At 38.9% G+C, this 17,073-nt stretch overlaps 1 non-coding gene across 1 annotated transcript; it reads left to right on the top strand.

The window, feature by feature from the left end:
• Positions 1-13,355: 13,355 nt before the first annotated feature.
• LOC144454629 (U6 spliceosomal RNA) lies at positions 13,356-13,459 on the top strand. The gene has a single exon (XR_013483140.1). It is a non-coding gene; the product is annotated as a U6 spliceosomal RNA (small nuclear RNA).
• Positions 13,460-17,073: the final 3,614 nt, after the last annotated feature.

The raw sequence follows: 17,073 nt of genomic DNA, 5'->3' as shown, positions 1-17,073 counted from the left end.
ACAATTGGAAAATAACTTAAAGTTGATTCCTTATTCATTCTGGATCAGTGACATAACAAAAGGCAGTGTTATTAGGATTACTAAAACTAGATAGGGAAAAATCCAACAGTGTAGATCTGAATTCTTTCTTCAAATGGAAAAGACTTTTTACCAGGCTATTACTGTATGCCTCCACAAAGAGGAGTAGTCATAAAGTCCAAAATAGTTTAGAATATTTTTTTCCAGCTGAATGTTAATGTCAATCTGGTCATTTCATTAAAACTAATTTCTCTATTAAATAGAATTTATGGCTTAAGTGGAGCAAGGAAAGATTCATATGTGCCAACACAGAAGGAAATCAGCAAAACTAGAAGAATTATACCCATAATGAATACAATATTACAAATAAAAAGATGACTAAAAGTAAGCCAAACTCTGAATAATGAAGAAGACAGTAATGGTACTGAAGAACAAGTAAGGAAACATACTTTCATCCTCTAAGCAGAGATGAGAGACTGCTAGGACATAGTTGCCTATCATCAGTCATGGATACACTGATGGTTGTTTCTATTTAATTATCTTTCTTTGTTAAAGGTGTTACAAGTAGTATGGCCTCAGGTTTCTGTAGCAAGACCAGCTATATTCTACCCCTACGGATCTAGGTATACCCTTAGAGATTGAGCTGCCTTTCTCTAATCCGATCATCCCCCAAAACATTTTCTGTAAACTCTTGCCAGGTTAGTATCAGTGACACTCTTTTCTTCATGTCATTCTCCTGTTCAGAAACCTTCAATAATTCCTCATTGACTAACCAACCATACTGAACAATCTCTTTCCCCCACTGAGGCACTACAGAGTATAGCTGTTACTTGGTCTATTTAGTATGTATTTGCTAATTTTTAAAAACGAATGTTGATGTTTTTGTGAAAGAAGTGAAATAACTATTTTCTATGATTCAAGTTTTCTCACTTTTGTACCTTTTACAATGAATGAGTGAGTGGGTGAATGAGTGAATAAAAAGGCATATGTAATTGCTTACTATGTGTCAGAGATCTAGTCACTGAGGAATACAAAGACAAAAGATGCAATAGTCCCTACCTTAAAAGGGGTTCTATTCTAATAGTGGAGAAAGCACACAGAGGAAAGTGGTGTCTAGAGAAGGGAATTATAAGTCAAAATAAGTATCTTTTCATAAAATAACTAATTACTAATAGTAAAGTTAACATACATGCATATTTAGTAAAGTTTTGTTTTCCCTTACCACCAAAGTTTTTAGAAATGTTTTAAATCGAGCTATTGTAAAGATTTAATCTTCATAAAAAGCCATTCATTATATTAGAATTATTTTTAAAAGTTTCTGAAAGCAAGTATAGATAGTTTTTGCCTTTAATTCAGATTTTAAAATATTAAAAAGATCAAGCTATTTTTTTCCTTTCAAGGAATTAAAAGAATTAAACATTTTCAAAAATTGCTTGTGTATTCATAAGTTTTGCAAATAGTTTGTCATTGGGAAAAGAATAAAATGGTTTTTCATCTTTTGTAACTCTGCAATTAAAAGAAAGTCTAAACAAAACATCTAACTCATTAGTCCAACATTAAAGGCTTCCACATTTTAATCCCTACCTACGTTTCCAACTCTGTCTCTCACTGTATAAGTTGTGAATCTTTTGATTCAGCTAGACAGGCTTACAATTATCCTCCTAATACACATTAATCATTCCTCCCTTCACACCTTGGCTCATGTTGTTCCTTTTAGGCTATCCCTAGCTCCTCCAATTTCCTTGAGGAAATTTTCCAGACCCTCTCTTCTACCTATCCACATCTTATCTATGGTATGATGGAAAATAGCACTAAACTTTAAGTTGAGACCAAGATTGAAATAGTGACTCTGAAACTTGTTAACCATGTGACCCTGGACAAATCACCTACCTTCCCTGGGCCTCAGTTTCTTCATCAATAAAATTGGCATAATAATATCTGTGCTATCAACCTCCCAGGATGATTGTAAGGAAAGAACTTTTTTTAAATCTTAAAGCAGTACAAAAATTGAAATTGTTATTATTCTAATTCTAAGTTGAATGAATGAATGAGGAGCATTTTTGTCTACTTCACTGTATTGTCCAACCAAAGGTAGCAAGTAGTGTGAGCAATAGACAAGAAGGGGGTGATTTCTAGAACTGCGGATGGAGACATCTTTGCAGTTCAAGGTTTGGTTGTATTGATTTGATTGCTTACTATTGATCCCAGAGATAAGCTTCTTTCTTTGAAGGGGACTCTAGTTTCATTTTTACCAATGGCAGTGTGACCTTGGCCAGTTATGTATGCCTTAGTTTTCCAACTTACAAAATGAGGATACTAATGTTTTATCTATTTGTTGTTTAAGTCATTTCAGATATGTCCAACTCTTCGCAACCTCATTTAGGGTTTTCTTGCCAAAGATACTGGAGTGGATTGCCATTTCCCTTTCCAGCTCATTTTACAGATGAGGAAACTGAGGCAAACATGGTTAAATAACTTGCTCAGGGTCACACAGCTGTTAAGTGTCTGAGGCCAGATTTGAACTCAGGAAGATGAGTCTGCCTGACTCCAGGCCTAGCACCACTGTGCTGCCTAGCTACCCGTATTTTATCCATAGGTGAAGATTATTAGCATAAAATAAGATTCAGTTGGTGATAGTCAATAAAGATTTATTAAATGCCTATTATGTACCAGAGTATGCTAAGAACTAAGGATATAAAGGCAAACGACAGTCCCTGCTCTCAAGCTGCTGATAGTCTAATGAGAGAGCAACATACAATCAATCACGAGCAAACAAGCTATGAATAAATCCTACATAATCAACAGGGTAAAGCCACAAGAATTGAGGAGGATTGAGAGAGGCTTCCTGCAGAAGGTGGATTTTGACTGGGACCTGAAGAAAGAAAGGAGGCAGAGATGAGGAGGGAAAGCACTCAAGGCGTGGAAGAGACAGTGATAGTGGGGAGAGGGAGTGGTGGAGGTGCTCAGGTTATAAAAAGCTTTGAAAGCCAAACAAAAGTATTTCTGTTTGACAGTGCTAGGAGGTGCTAGAGAGCCACTAGAGTATATTGAGTAGAAAGGTGACAGGGTCAGACCTACATTTTAGGAAGATCACTGTGACAGCTGTGTGAAGAATGAACTGGAGTGGGGGGACACCTATGGCAGAGAAACCAACCAACAGGCTAATGAGTGGGATCATAAAGGTCAGCACCAGAGTGGTGGCAGTGTCAGAGGGGAGAAGGGCTCTTATGGAAACCATGGTTTGGAAATAGGAAGCACTTACAACCACAAAGTATAATTTATGTTTCAATGTAGCTGTGATTTCTTGTGGGATGTTGTAGGATTCTTTAGAGTAATACTTCTCAAACTGGTCCAAGTATCCCTGGGAGTTCCTGGGAGGCACCTCAAGTTCCTTCAGGGGGTACTTGAAGTAAAAAATATAATGATAATAATAATATGTTATTTGCCTTTTAAAATACTCCTTTTTCCAACTACATGTATGTGGAAGGCTGGATTTTCTTTATATACTTCAACCAAAACCACATATTGCAACAGATAGAATGCAGAAGCAGATATGAGGATCTGACTGTCTTCTATTAAGCCAGACGTTAAAGAGATTTGCTAAAATAACTTAAGATAGTTCCACTCTTCTCACTGTTTGTTTTTTTTTGTTTTAGTAAATACTGTTATTTTTCATTAACAATATGCTGCAGAAATAAATAGCAAGAGCTTTGCAGTCCTTAAAGTACTGTCGATATAATCCATATAAACAAGAGCTCCTTTGGGTCCTCATTAATTTTTTAGTATAAAAAATCCTGGGACCAAAAAGTTTGAGAATTGTTTCTCTAGTGGGACAGATTGCAACATACAAATACCTTCCTTCCTGTGAAAATCTCGTCTATTAGTTCATATAAATGCTCCATGAAAGACCTATCCAGTGTTCTGGAAACTCCTTTCCTTAGGTCATAACATTCCATTAGTACCAATGTAGCTCTTGTCAGCATTCTAACCAAATAGTTTTGACAATCAAGGTATGAAAAAAAAATTATGCTTAATAAATACTTGTTGTCTTTCCATGACAGGGTTTGGACAATAGAGATTCTTCATGCAATTGGTTTTTCCTGTATGGAATATTAAGGTGATCTTTTTTGAGTGAACATGGATCACATCTTGGGGAGAGCTAGGTGGCATAATGAATAACTCCTAAGTGATGGAGTCAGAAAGATCTAAGTTAAAATCCTGCCTCATATACTTACAAGTCATCCCTGTGAAACCTAGACAAATCACTTAAAGCTCTCTCAGCCTCAGTTTCTTCATGTATAAAATGAATATAATATTTCCACCTATCTCACGGGATTGTTGTGAAGACCACATGAGATAACACATGAAGTGCTTTGCAAACCTTAAGCACTCTATAAATGCCAGCTTTGAAAAGGACTTGGGAGATGGCTTGTTCAGTGTCCTAATGGAAGGATTCTATATAGATGAATAGGTCCTCCAGATGCTTCTGTCTATAGATACTTTAATTGTATCAAGTCCCAGAATACTACAGGGCCTCCCTGGTGAGGTTCATTAGCACTCAGAAGAGATGTGCCTAATGATCTACACACTTTTTTTTAAATGGAAGGTATAGATTAACTGTCAGTAATAGGGAAGAGGAGAGTATTTATGATTCTGCATATGAGAGTCACCAATAAAATTTCATTTTACAAATACCCATTTAGTTGTTCTAGTTCTGAAATAATTTTTTTAAATCCTAGAATTGTGTTCTTTTCTATTATGACAATACGTGGAATGTGTATGTACAAATGTCAGTGGCCATGTGAGTGACCTTTCATCTACTAATGGAACCCATATAATTGTGTTTGTTCCTTTTTCCACTTCTTTGTTCACTTCTCTTATGAGTGCTTCACTTGCTAGAGCTTTTCAAAACTTAATTCCCACAAACCTCTCAAAAAACAATCATTTTCTAAGCTTTCCAAGGTATGCCAGTTTTAAAAAGACATCTTGATTCATATAGCCAAACTTCAGAAAATCATACTCTCCTAGAACACAATAGAAAAATAATTCCTAAATGAGGGAGCAGCCATGGAAAATATTACATTTTAGCTACTAGAAGGTAAAATTCTTTAGTATGAGAAGGGAAATAGCTAATTTCAATGTGTGGTGGAACCTCAATTACCCCCATGTAAATTGTCTATATAAATGAATGATTTCTTTCTATCATACACTGACATGGATACTTGCCTGTCAACAGAAGGCAGGATTTTTTGTATATACAATATGTATGTACCTAAGTAGCTGGTGGCAAAGTATATAGGGTACTGGGACCTGGAGTGAGGAAAATGTGATTTCAAATCTGGCCTCAGACTTACTAGCTGCATGATTCTGGGCAATTCATTTAACCTGGCTGCCTCAGTTTCTTTATCTGTAAAATGAATATAATAATAGCACTAATCTCCCAGGGTTGTTGTGAAAATAAAATGAGGTATTGGTAAAGCATTCTGAGAATCTTAAGATGCTATATAAATCCTATTTATTATCATCATCATCATCATCATCATCATTATTTTTACCAGTGACTGCATTTCAAAGTCCCAAATTACTGCATTCTCCATTAACTTCCCTTTCTTGGGAGATATATATTTAATGCCCCCATGGATAGGGAAATTCCATGAATATCATGCGATACTATTAATAATGAGGGAAAGAAAAGAAATGGGAGTTGGAGATGAGGGGTGGAAGAACATGCACATATTTCTTCATCTTTCTCTTCAGTGAGGAAGGGTTAGGAAAACATTTAGAGCAGTTGGAGAGATTGAAGTAGATTGACCTGATCTGGGGAGGTTGGAGCAAATTTAGGAAAACTGAAGTTTTCATCCTTCCAAATTAGTGCTATTACCTTCATTCAAACATCAATAATCCATTAATTTTAGTGGCATGCCAGCTGAGTTTAAATCAAATTAGGCAAAGTTTGCTTTAATTGCCTTCTCTCTCCTTTTCTGAATCCCTCTTTCCACCTTATGCCTCTCACAGTGGCCCTAGATACCAACTACTGCCCTCTGGAAAATCTCAAGCTTGCCCTCTAATGTTCCTCATTCCATTCAGGTCTGCCCTCTCCTGCAAATTATCCTTTCCAGTATCCCTGCCTCCCCCCTCCACAAGAACTTCCATTTTCCAAGTGATTTTTATTTTAGCTAGATGTTGACTTGATTTTTATATTAAAATAATTCATACTAATATATTAATATAGTTGGGCCTTCCTCAGGTTATTTGCATTTTGAAAGAGAAACTCTCCCACATTTCCTTTACCCAGTCTACATGGGAATAAAATCTATCCTTCCTTGTAGTCCAGTCTTTCCTGTCACCTTTAACCACCTTAACCACCATCTTCAAGCTAAGCTTCACCGCAAAAATCTCAACATCAGCAGATGATTACTTTAACATTCTGATATTAATCTGGTAGAGCAGCTAGGTGACATAGTAGTTAGAGCACTGGACCTGGAGTCACAAAGATCTGAGTTCACTTCTGACCTCAGACAGTTACTAGCTGTGTTAAGAAGATCCTTAACCCTGTTTGCCTCAGTTTTCTCCTGTAAAATGAGCTGGAGAAGGAAATGGCAAACCACTCCAGTATCTTTGACAAGAAAATCCCAAATGGGGTCACAAAGAGTTGAATGTGACTGAAAACAACTGAACAGAAAATTAGCCTGATGTTAGTGCCCCAGTTCTTCAGCTGGTAAGAAGATGACTGAAGGGGATAGTTAGATAGAGCATGAGTCCTGGACCTTCTGGATAGGAAATTTTCCCTACTTGTACAGATAAACACTTGATGTACTTCTTAAAGAGTCTTGGAGAGTTTCATAGAGGGCTGAGAAGCCTAGTGATTGACCCAGGAACACACAGACAGTATGTTTTAAGAGGTAGGATTTTAATGGAGGTCTCTACCTACTATACCACCCCACCTTTCACAGGGATAATGCAAATGATTGGTCTACTACATAAGTTGATATACAATAATTATCAACTATATATAAGTTGATATATAATAGTTACCTATTTATTCAGGATATTATAGAAAGGCACAAATCAAAGATGATAGAAGGCTTTAAGCATTGGTATGACTCAATACCATCAATGGAAACACTGGAGGGGGAATAGGTACCTGGGATTTCACTGATATAGGGAGGTGGTAATGAGGAAACACCCTTTACCAATACAGCTACTCTGCAACTTAGAATCTTGAAGAGTTACCTGAAGCTCTGAGAAGTTAGATGATTTGGCCAGGGTCACACAGCTGATACGTGTCAGATGTGGGAATTTACTCAAGTGTTCTTGGCTCCAAGGCCAGTTTTTTTTGTCCACTATGCTGGGCTACCATGGAAACATGTTTTAAATAAATCATGTCTTTTACAAGAGTTTTTAAACTAACTCTACCTTCTGATTATCATGTTTCTATCAACATTCCAACTATGTCCAAAAAAAGTTTCAGTGCTATCTTTGACTCTTTCCCCTTTATTACATCAAACATTTGTTGTTTCATTCGTGTCCAACTCTTTGTGACCCCATTTGGGGTTTTCTTGGCAAAGAAACTGGAATGGTTCACCATTTCCTTATCCAGCTCATTTTACAGGTGAGGAAACTGAGGCAAACAGGTTAAGTCCCCAGAGTTATACAGCCAGCAAGTCTATTATAATTATGATTTTTTAAATATATTGCTTGATGTTGTAGTTATAAATGATAGGACTCCAATATGGAGTCACTTGGGATAAGTGGTCCTAAATAATCATATAAGCAATGACAGCCAGCCAGTGCCTCTCCATAGGTGTGACTCATTCTGACCCTGTGTCAAACATGTCAATGATCATGCCTCCTGATTGGAAAAGGCACCTGGCAGATTGAAGAAGCTACCTGCTAACATCATTTTGGGGACCCTATTACCAATGTAACCTCGTTGAATTTCTGTTTCTGATCATGAAACTCCCTCCTCCCCCAAATCTGTTATCAATGAGTGACCCAGGGAATTTGCACATGATATCTGGATCTGATTACAAATGCCCCTTCCCATATCTAACATGGATTGCCTGTTCTTAACCAAGCCCATCTTTAAGGCTTAAAAATTCCCTATTCAGACTCCTCTCTGAGTATGTACCCTTTCTTATGTCTTTGTCATGGTATATGTTTCCCTGCTCCACGTGAGTGACCCTGACCTTGTATATGTGTGGCTGAATGTCTGTCTCTATTGCCATATAGTATGTGTATGTATATTTTTGTTTTGCCTGCTTGCTATGCCACACACTAATAAAGCTCATGCTTATACTACCTTGCTGATTACAAATATTCTGTAAATCCTTATACCTAGGTTTTTGTTCTAACCTGAGCAATGAGGTCAAATACAGCAGTCTCTAAAGTGGGATTTTTTTTTTGGGGGGGGGAGTGGAGCCAAGATGGCAGAGTGAAAGCAGTGACTTCCTTGAGCTCTCCCCCAAACCCCTCCAAATACTCATAAAAATGGCTCTAAACAAATTCTAAAGCAGCAGAACCCACAAAAAGACAGAATGAAACAAATCTCCAGCCCAAGACAAACAACCTGGACGGTTGATCGGAAAGGCATATCTTGCCGGGCTGGGAGAGCAGTGCGGTGTTGGGGCAGGTCGCAGTGAACCTGGAGCAGGCCTCAGCGAACCGGAGCAGGCCTCAGAGGACTGAATCTCGGGCAGCTGTGGAGGTTTCCAGACTCCTCAATCCAAGAATGCCAAAGACAACTTAGAAGGTCAGTGGGAAAAGTCTGTTTCTGCGGTGCGGAGACAGGAAGGTGGAGTCTCAGCTGCATTCCCCAAGAGCGTGGCCCTGGAGGGGCTTCCGGCCTATAGACTGAGGGGGAATCCAGTGGGTGATCAGAGAGGGATTGCAGAGATCTCTTGCTTTGCCCATATTTGGATCTAGGTCACAGATCTGGGCGGCTGTGCTGGGGTGGGGAGGAGCGCTGGCTTGGTGGAGCCTATAGTGGCTACAGGAGGAACCCCTCCTCACAGTTACAGGACAGAAAGGAGTACTTGTGGTCACAGGCCAGGAAAGGAGTAAACACCTCGCCCCTTATCATACCACCTTGGAAGAACTGAAAATTTACAGGTCCCTACAAGTATCTCTGAAAACAGCTGTACAAACCCCTGAAGCTTGGGACAGTATGTTCTCCACGTTGGAAGCAGATTCATACCTTAACAAAGACTTTAAGACTCAAGTAATTGGCTGGGATCATGACCAAGCAGCACAAAAAGAGTCAGACTATATTATCTTACTTTGGTGAAAAAGAAGATCAAAATACACAACCAGAAGAAGACAACAAAGTCAAAGCTCCTACATCCAAAGCCTCCAAGAAAAATATGAATCAGTCCCAGGCCTTGGAAGAGCTCAAAAGGGATTTTGAGAAGCAAGTAAGGGAAGCAGGGGAAAAACTGGGAAGAGAAATGAGAGTGATGCAAGAAAATCATGAAAAACAAGTCAACAGCTTGCTAAAGGAGACCCAAAAAAATACTGAAGAAAATAACACCTTAAAAAATAGCCTAACCCAAATGGCAAAAGAGGTCCAAAAAGCCAATGAGGAGAAAATGCCCTAAAAAGAAAAATTGGCCAAATGGAAAAGGAAGTCCAAAAGCTTACTGAAGAAAATACTTCCTTAAAAATTAGAATAGAGCAATTGGAAGCTAGTGACTTTATGAGAAATCAAGACACTGTAAAACAAATCCAAAAGAATGAAAAATTAGAAAACAATGTGAAATATCTCATTGGAAAAACAACTGACCTGGAAAATAGATCCAGGAGAGAGAATTTAAAAATTATTGGACTATCTGAAAGCCATGATCAAAAAAAGAGCCTAGACATCATCTTTCAAGAAATTATCAAGGAAAACTGCCCTGACATAGTAGAACCAGAGGGCAAAATAGAAATTGAAAGAATCCACAATCTCCTCCTGAAAGAGATCCCCAAAGGAAAACTCCTAGGAATATTGTAGCCAAATTCCAGAGTTCCCAGGTCAAGGAGAAAATATTACAAGCTGCCAGAAGGAAACAATTCAAGTACTGTGGAAACACAATCAGGATAACACAAGATTTAGCAGCTTCTACATTAAAGGACCAGAGGGCATGGAATATAATATTCCAGAGGGCAAAGGAGATAGGATTACAACCAAGAATCACCTACCCAGCAAAACTGAGTATAATCCTTCAGGGGAAAAAATGGTCATTCAGTGAAATAGAGGACTTTCAAGCATTCTTGATGAAAAGACCAGAGCTGAATAGAAAATTTGACTTTCAAATACAGGACTCAAGTGGAACATGAAGAGGTAAACAGGAAAGAGAAATCATAAGAGACTTATTAAGATTGAACTGTTTACATTCCTGCATGGAAAGATGATATTTATAACTCATGAGACCTTAGTCAGTATTAGGGTAGTTGGAGGAAAAAAATTATAAGTATGTATAGATAGATAGATAGATAGATAGATAGATAGATAGATAGATAGATAGAGGGCACAGGGTGAGTTGAAGATTAAGGGGTCATATCTGGAGAATAAAATTAAGGGATGAGAGGATTATACTAAGAGAAGAAGAAAGGGAGAGGTAGAATGGGGTAAATTATCTCACAAAAAAACAGAAAAGTCTCTTACAGTGGAGGGGAAATGGGGGAAGGTGAGAGGGAATGAGTGAATCTTATTCTCATAGGATTTGGCTTAAGGAGGGAATAACATATACATTCAATTGGGTATGGAAATCTGTCTTACCCTACAGGAAAATAGGGGGAGAAGGGAAAAGAGCAGGGGGATGACAGAGAGGAGGGCAGATTGGGAAAGGGGGTAATCAGAAGTAAATACTTCCGAGGAGGGACAGGGTCAGAAGAAAGAATAGAATAAATGGGGGGCAGGATAGGATTAAGGGAAATAGAGTTAGTTTTTCACAACATGTCTACTATGGAAGTGTTTTGCATAACTGCACATGTACAACCTATATTGAGTTGCTTGCCTTTTCAATGAGGGTGGGTGGGGAGGGAGGAAGAAAGAAAATTTGAAACCTAAAGTTTTAAAAACATATGTTTAAAAAAATGTTTTCACATGCTACTGGGAAATAAGAAATACAGGAAATGGGGTACAGAAATCTATCCTGCCTACAGGAAAATAGAAGGGGAAGGGGATAAGAGAAGGGGGAGAGATAGAAGAGAGGACAGACTAGGGGAAGGGATATTCAGAATGCATGCCATCTTGGGGTGGGGGAGGGGTGAGATGGGGTGAAAATTTGGAACTCAAAAACTTGTGGAAGTGAATGTTGAAAACGAAAAATAAATAAATGTATATTAAAAAATAAACAAACAAACAAATAAATAAATAAATGAAGTGGGATTTGTACCCAGGGCTTCCCATTTCCAAATCCAGTGTTCTCTTGGTTATTGCTATATGAATGACTGTGTTATTTATCTTGGTCAGCTAGATGGTATAGTGAATAGAGAATGGGACATAGGGGTTGGAAAGAACTAAGTACAAATCCTACATCAGACAATTACTAGCTGTTTGACCCTGGACAGATTATTTAACCTCCTACTCCCTCAGGCTCAAAACCAAGAAGTCATTCTGCACTGCTCACTATCTCTCACCTCCCATACTGTTGCCAAAATCTTTTGATTTCACCTTTGAAACATCTCTCAAATATGCCCCCTCCTCCCCTCTGATGCTGCTACCACACAAGCACAGGCCCTCACCACCTCTAATCTAGACTATTGCAGTCGCCTGATGGTGAGTCATCCTGCCTCAAGTCTCTCCCCTACCCAATTCATCCTCTATTCAGCCACTAGAGTGGTTTCCCAAAATTGCAGGTCTGACTTTGTCACCCCACTATTTGGTAAACCAATGGCTCCCTATCACCTCCATAATCAAAACCAAAACACCCTGTTCAAAGCCTTTCACAATGTAACTATCTTCTACCTTTCTAGTCTTACACTTTATTCCCCACTACCTCCTCTTCTATCTAATGACACTGGCCTCCTGGCTATCACATGAACAAGACACTCCATCTTTCAGCTCTAGCCATTTTCTCTGGTTCTCCCCCATGCCTGGAGTGCTCTCCCTCTTCATCTCTGCCTCGTGGCTTCCCTGGATTCCTTTAAGTCCCAACTAAAATTCCATCTTTTGTAAGAAACCTTTCCCAACCCCTCTTAATTCTAATGCCCTCCCTCAGAGTAGTATGTCATGGGAAATGAGTTGATTGAGGAAATGGGAAGTGAGAGTGTTTGAGGGAGTGTCAATATGTATGTTGAATTCACCTAGTGTGAGAAAGAGGAGAGACTATTGGCCTGACATCGAAATCATTGAGGAAGGAAAGAGTATATACTGGAGTTTAGGAGATAATAGCTACCAGAATCTTGATTGGGTGATAAATATGGATTAAATGAACTTCAACGGCAGAGAGGTTACTAAGCAATGACAGTAGAGAGAGAGTTTGGAAGTGACAGTGGAGAACAAGGAGTATTCCAACTCCCCCAACTCAACCAGTGAGTCAGAGGGAATGAGTGAAAGTGCAAGCAGTGCTGGAAATGGTGGACAAGGATGCAATGTCATCAAGAGAGAACCAAGTCTCAGTGAATGCAAGAAGAAAGAAGAGCAAAAAAGAAGAGGGTTTAAAATACAAGCAAGTTTCTTAACTATGGAACAGGCTTTCTGAAGAGTACAGTTGAAAGTGTGGGTAGAATTAGAGTCAGATATTAGAGGTGGATTGAGGAGGATGAAGCCAAGGGAGTGGGCAGTTGGGAACAGAGACTATTTGTATGATGACAGTCAGGGGTTCGGATTCACTTGTAGGGAGAGAGTATGACAGGGCGGGAGACTGCTAACCAGGAATGAGTTTAGGCAGATTATTAGTAACTGGAAAAAAAATCCACTGAGAGAGGGAGGTGATTAGACTCTTGAGGGCCCTCCTTCAATGTCCAAACTTGTGGTAGATGGTGGTATTGAGTCCTGTGAGGTCCAAGAGATTAGCAAGAAAAGGCAAAGCTACAGCCAGAGGAGATGGTACTGAATGCAGGAGCTAGCAATTTGAGGTGCATCTGGCCTGGGAATGGCCTCTAGAGAAGGCCCTGGAAGAAAGGCAGAAGTTTAAGCCCTGAAACCTAGATCCAGAGTTCTTAATTTTGAAGGGAAACCCCATCAGATTTGCCCATCATTAAAGAAATGGAGATGCAATTAAATGCATTCAGCTAATACGGAACTAAATATATTCAGGAGGGAAAGAGAATTGAGAGTCAACTGGGAGCTTTGCCAACCCCACATACCCTTCTACATGCACAGCCCTGGCTACTTTCAAGAGAGACTAACAGTGTTCATTCCAACAATATATATACTAAAACTGGAACAATACAGAGATTAACATAGTAGCTACCCAATGATGACACATAAATTTGTGGAGTACTATATATTTTTAAAAAGATTTTATTTGGGAGGAGGTAAAGATAGGGTGAGTTATTGGGGAAAAGAGTAGGGGAGATAGTAGTGATAGATATTCAGAAAAAAATAAAAAAGGAAATTAATGAAATATTTTAAAAATATACAGAAAGCAAAAGGAAATTCAGAAAGGGACAGAGGTAATCAGAGCAGTATTGGAATTAGCGTGTCAAAATTTACAGGTGCTTTTAAAAGAAGAAAACATTATATGCAATAGAAATTCGTAGTTTATATACCATTCTTTTTTTTTCTCTTCTTGTTTAAGGAATGTTCAAGGTTTTTATGTTGTCAGATTCATGATTAAATAAAAAGAAAATTTAGAGAGTGAAAGAGAAAGAAAAAATAAAGGAAAGAAAGAAAAGGAAGAAAGGAAAGAAAGAAGGAAAGAAGGAAGGAGGGAAGGAAAAGGAAGGAAGGAAGGAAGGAAGGAAGGAAGGAAGGAAGGAAGGAAGGAAGGAAGGAAGGAAGGAAGGAAGAGAGGAGGACACTCTGCAGAGTGCTCTAACTTTACTACAGTATTGCTAAAAAGTCAGTCCACCTTGGGGTGGATGTCAGGAAGGGGATAAGTGAAGTTAAGTGACTATCTCTGGATAAATGCCCTTATCCATTCCTAGCTGAGAGTGACTGAAAACTGAACTTCTTTGGGGTTGCCCTACATACAAGGGAATTGATGAGAATTAAATGCATCACAGACTGGGAAAGTGTACTTTTATATCAACTTACCTAGATTTCTGCTTAAGTTTTTTTTTTTTAGTATTCATCCAATTGACCTCTGATGACATTCAATAAGTAAAGATGAACAGTGGAATGAGGGCCTTATACATGAGATTTTATTTGATAATACAAACCACACCTGGCCTAGATAAAGGTGAGAATGTAGACATTATCTTCAAAGGAATAGAGCTAAGATCTGAATGCTGTCCAACTTCTCTAAGAACCCCAGAGAAGAACAGGAAACTTGGCAATTACCTCAGAACACCCTCAGTGTCAGGTGGTACACATAATAGATGAGGATAAATAATTGATAATAATAATAATAATAAATAGCAGGTAGCATTTATATAACATTTTAAAATTGGCAAAGCCCTTCACAAATATTATCTCATTTTGGGGCAGCTAGGTGGCACAGTAGATAGAGCTCCAGCCTTGGAGTCAGGAGGACCTGAGTTCAAATCCAGCCTCAGACATGTGACACTTACTAGCTGTGTGACCCTGGGCAAGTCACTTAACCCCGATTGCCTCACAAAAAAAAAAAGCAAAAAAAATTATTTCATTTATCCACACAACAATCCAGGGATGTGGGTGCTAGTATTATCCCCATTTTACAGATGAGGAACCTGAGGCAGACAGAGGTCAGATGATTGCACAGGGTCACACAGCTAGTAAGTGTCTGAGGCCAGAAATGACTGATTAATACCTCCATGCTCAGGGGTCTAGTGCTCCTACATTTCTTTCATAGAAATAAAACATTGGTTCAAAAGAGGCATCTAAAAGAGAGCAAAATATATTCATGTAGCCTGGGATTTCAAGAAGAATGGAGAAGAATGATTCACTGTAGAGAATCACAACAGAAGTAGTAGAAACCAGCTTTCAATTATTTCAAGAAAGCATGGAGAGCTTTCATTAAGCACAGCTTAATGAAAGGTTTTTTTCCCAAAGACATAGAATATCTTGTTCACAACAAAATGGAAGTTCCAAAGGTCACAATGGATGTGACTAGTATAAGAGTAGATGGTGGTAGAGTGAGCCTGGGGAGAAAGAGATTGAGCTAGACTAATATGAGAGTTTGAAAGGACTTTGTGCTTAGGGCAGTAATTCTGGGTAAAAGGGATTAAGGAAACAGGAAATTGGGATGTTGGAGGCTAAATTGGAGGAATGTAATATATTTAGGAGGAAGAAAGCAGAGCAAGCAGAATTCAGCTAAGTCAGCTAAGGAAGACCTTATAGAATTTACTAGTCACAAGGAAGCAGTTAAAACATTTTGCAACACAATGTTCTGGCAGTGTGGTCCTCAACAAACTTGCATCTGCAGGTGATAAATTGAGCCTGATGACTGAATCACAACTTGGATGGATGAAGGAAAGTGAGGGAAGAAAGGGAAAGAGGGAGCTGATGTGCCTTTCAGCAAAATTGCTTTCCCAGTTTGGTCTGATCCATGTCCAAACCCTTGCCTTCTTCTGATGTCTCAATTTCTAGACTTCCTAACCTCTACCTGGCCTCCTACCCCAGCCTTCTGTGGTTTGGGCACATCTTGGCACCACCACCCAATCCCTAGTTCCGACAGAATTTATGGGGGAGATATTTTTGTGTAAGTTTTTCTAAGTATGTTGCTTACTCTAGCTAACAACACCTTCAGGAAGCAACTCTACCTTTCCTAGTCATGGAAGGAATAAAATATAGTGAAACCTTTCTGATTTGTGATTCTATGGTTTAATGCAGGGAGGGGAATCTGTGGCCTGGAGGCCAAATATGGCCTTTGATTGCATTCAAAAGACCACACTTGAGGACCTAGAGGGCTACATGTGGCCTCTGGGCCAAAGGTTCCCCACCCCTGGTTTAATGCAAAGGACATTGGATTTAGAGTTAGAAAAAAATGCAATGGACACCTAATGCAACCCATATCTGAATAAGAATCCCCTCCATAGGATACCCTCAAAATTGACATCAAGTCTTTGCTTAAAGACTGCTAATAAGGGGGGTTTGAGGGAAGGCATAGGACCTGGATTTGAATCCTGCCTCTGTACCTTATTGAATGACTTGAGGTAAATCAATTCTTTGGTCTTCACTTTCCTTACCTATAAAATAAAGTTGGACTAATTAACCTCTAATGTCCCTTCCAGTCCTAAACTCTATGAACTCAAAGAATAAAATTTCTATAAATCATGATGAAATTAACTGTGCATTTTTTTCACCTTCATAAATCAGAGTAGTGGTGGCAGTAGTTGTATAGTGCAAAAGTACCTTCTGTTTCATTCATCAATGAAGGTAAATGGGCACAACCCTAGGAAAAATTGTGAGCTGAGCCAAAACTTTTTTTTTTCTGAGAGCTTTGGTCCCATCAGTGGACTCCTTACTACTCTTTGTCAATATGCATATGATTCAGTTCTTCCAAGTAGTGGGTCTTCTTGTTGGACATTGGTCAGAGTGCCCATTAAGATCTGTAATAGTTAATTTAATGTTTGTAGACATTGCAACAACTAGATTGTGGTATTATATTAAGCACCTTTTGCTCTTTTTTCTGCTGCTCTATTGGGTGGTTGTTGTCCTTCATTCTCAAAGAGGACCAAAATGATATCACTATGCTAGAGTCAAGTTTTAGTGTGTCTGACTATGGCTGATCAGACCAACATGAGCTCAAAATGCTCTACCACAGGTCAGGCACAGATAGCCTATGTGAACATTTGGGGTGGATTCTCTAAATTTGTGCAACTTGCATTTTTGGTTTGTTTTTGTTTTTGTTTTTTTAAGCTATTTCAATTCTGCTTTGCTCATAGAGCACAGCACCTTCTTTCATGTGGGCATGCCATGCTGAGTGGCCCTGTGCCAGTGTCTCCCATGACACACAATCAATTCCAAAGTTCTTAAGACAGACC

The sequence above is a fragment of the Phascolarctos cinereus genome, unplaced genomic scaffold (assembly GCF_003287225.1).
Source record: "Phascolarctos cinereus isolate Bilbo 61053 unplaced genomic scaffold, phaCin_HiC Scaffold_726;HRSCAF=1367, whole genome shotgun sequence".
NCBI classification, from domain to species: Eukaryota; Metazoa; Chordata; class Mammalia; order Diprotodontia; family Phascolarctidae; genus Phascolarctos; species Phascolarctos cinereus.
This window is presented reverse-complemented; position numbering and strand designations above follow the sequence as displayed.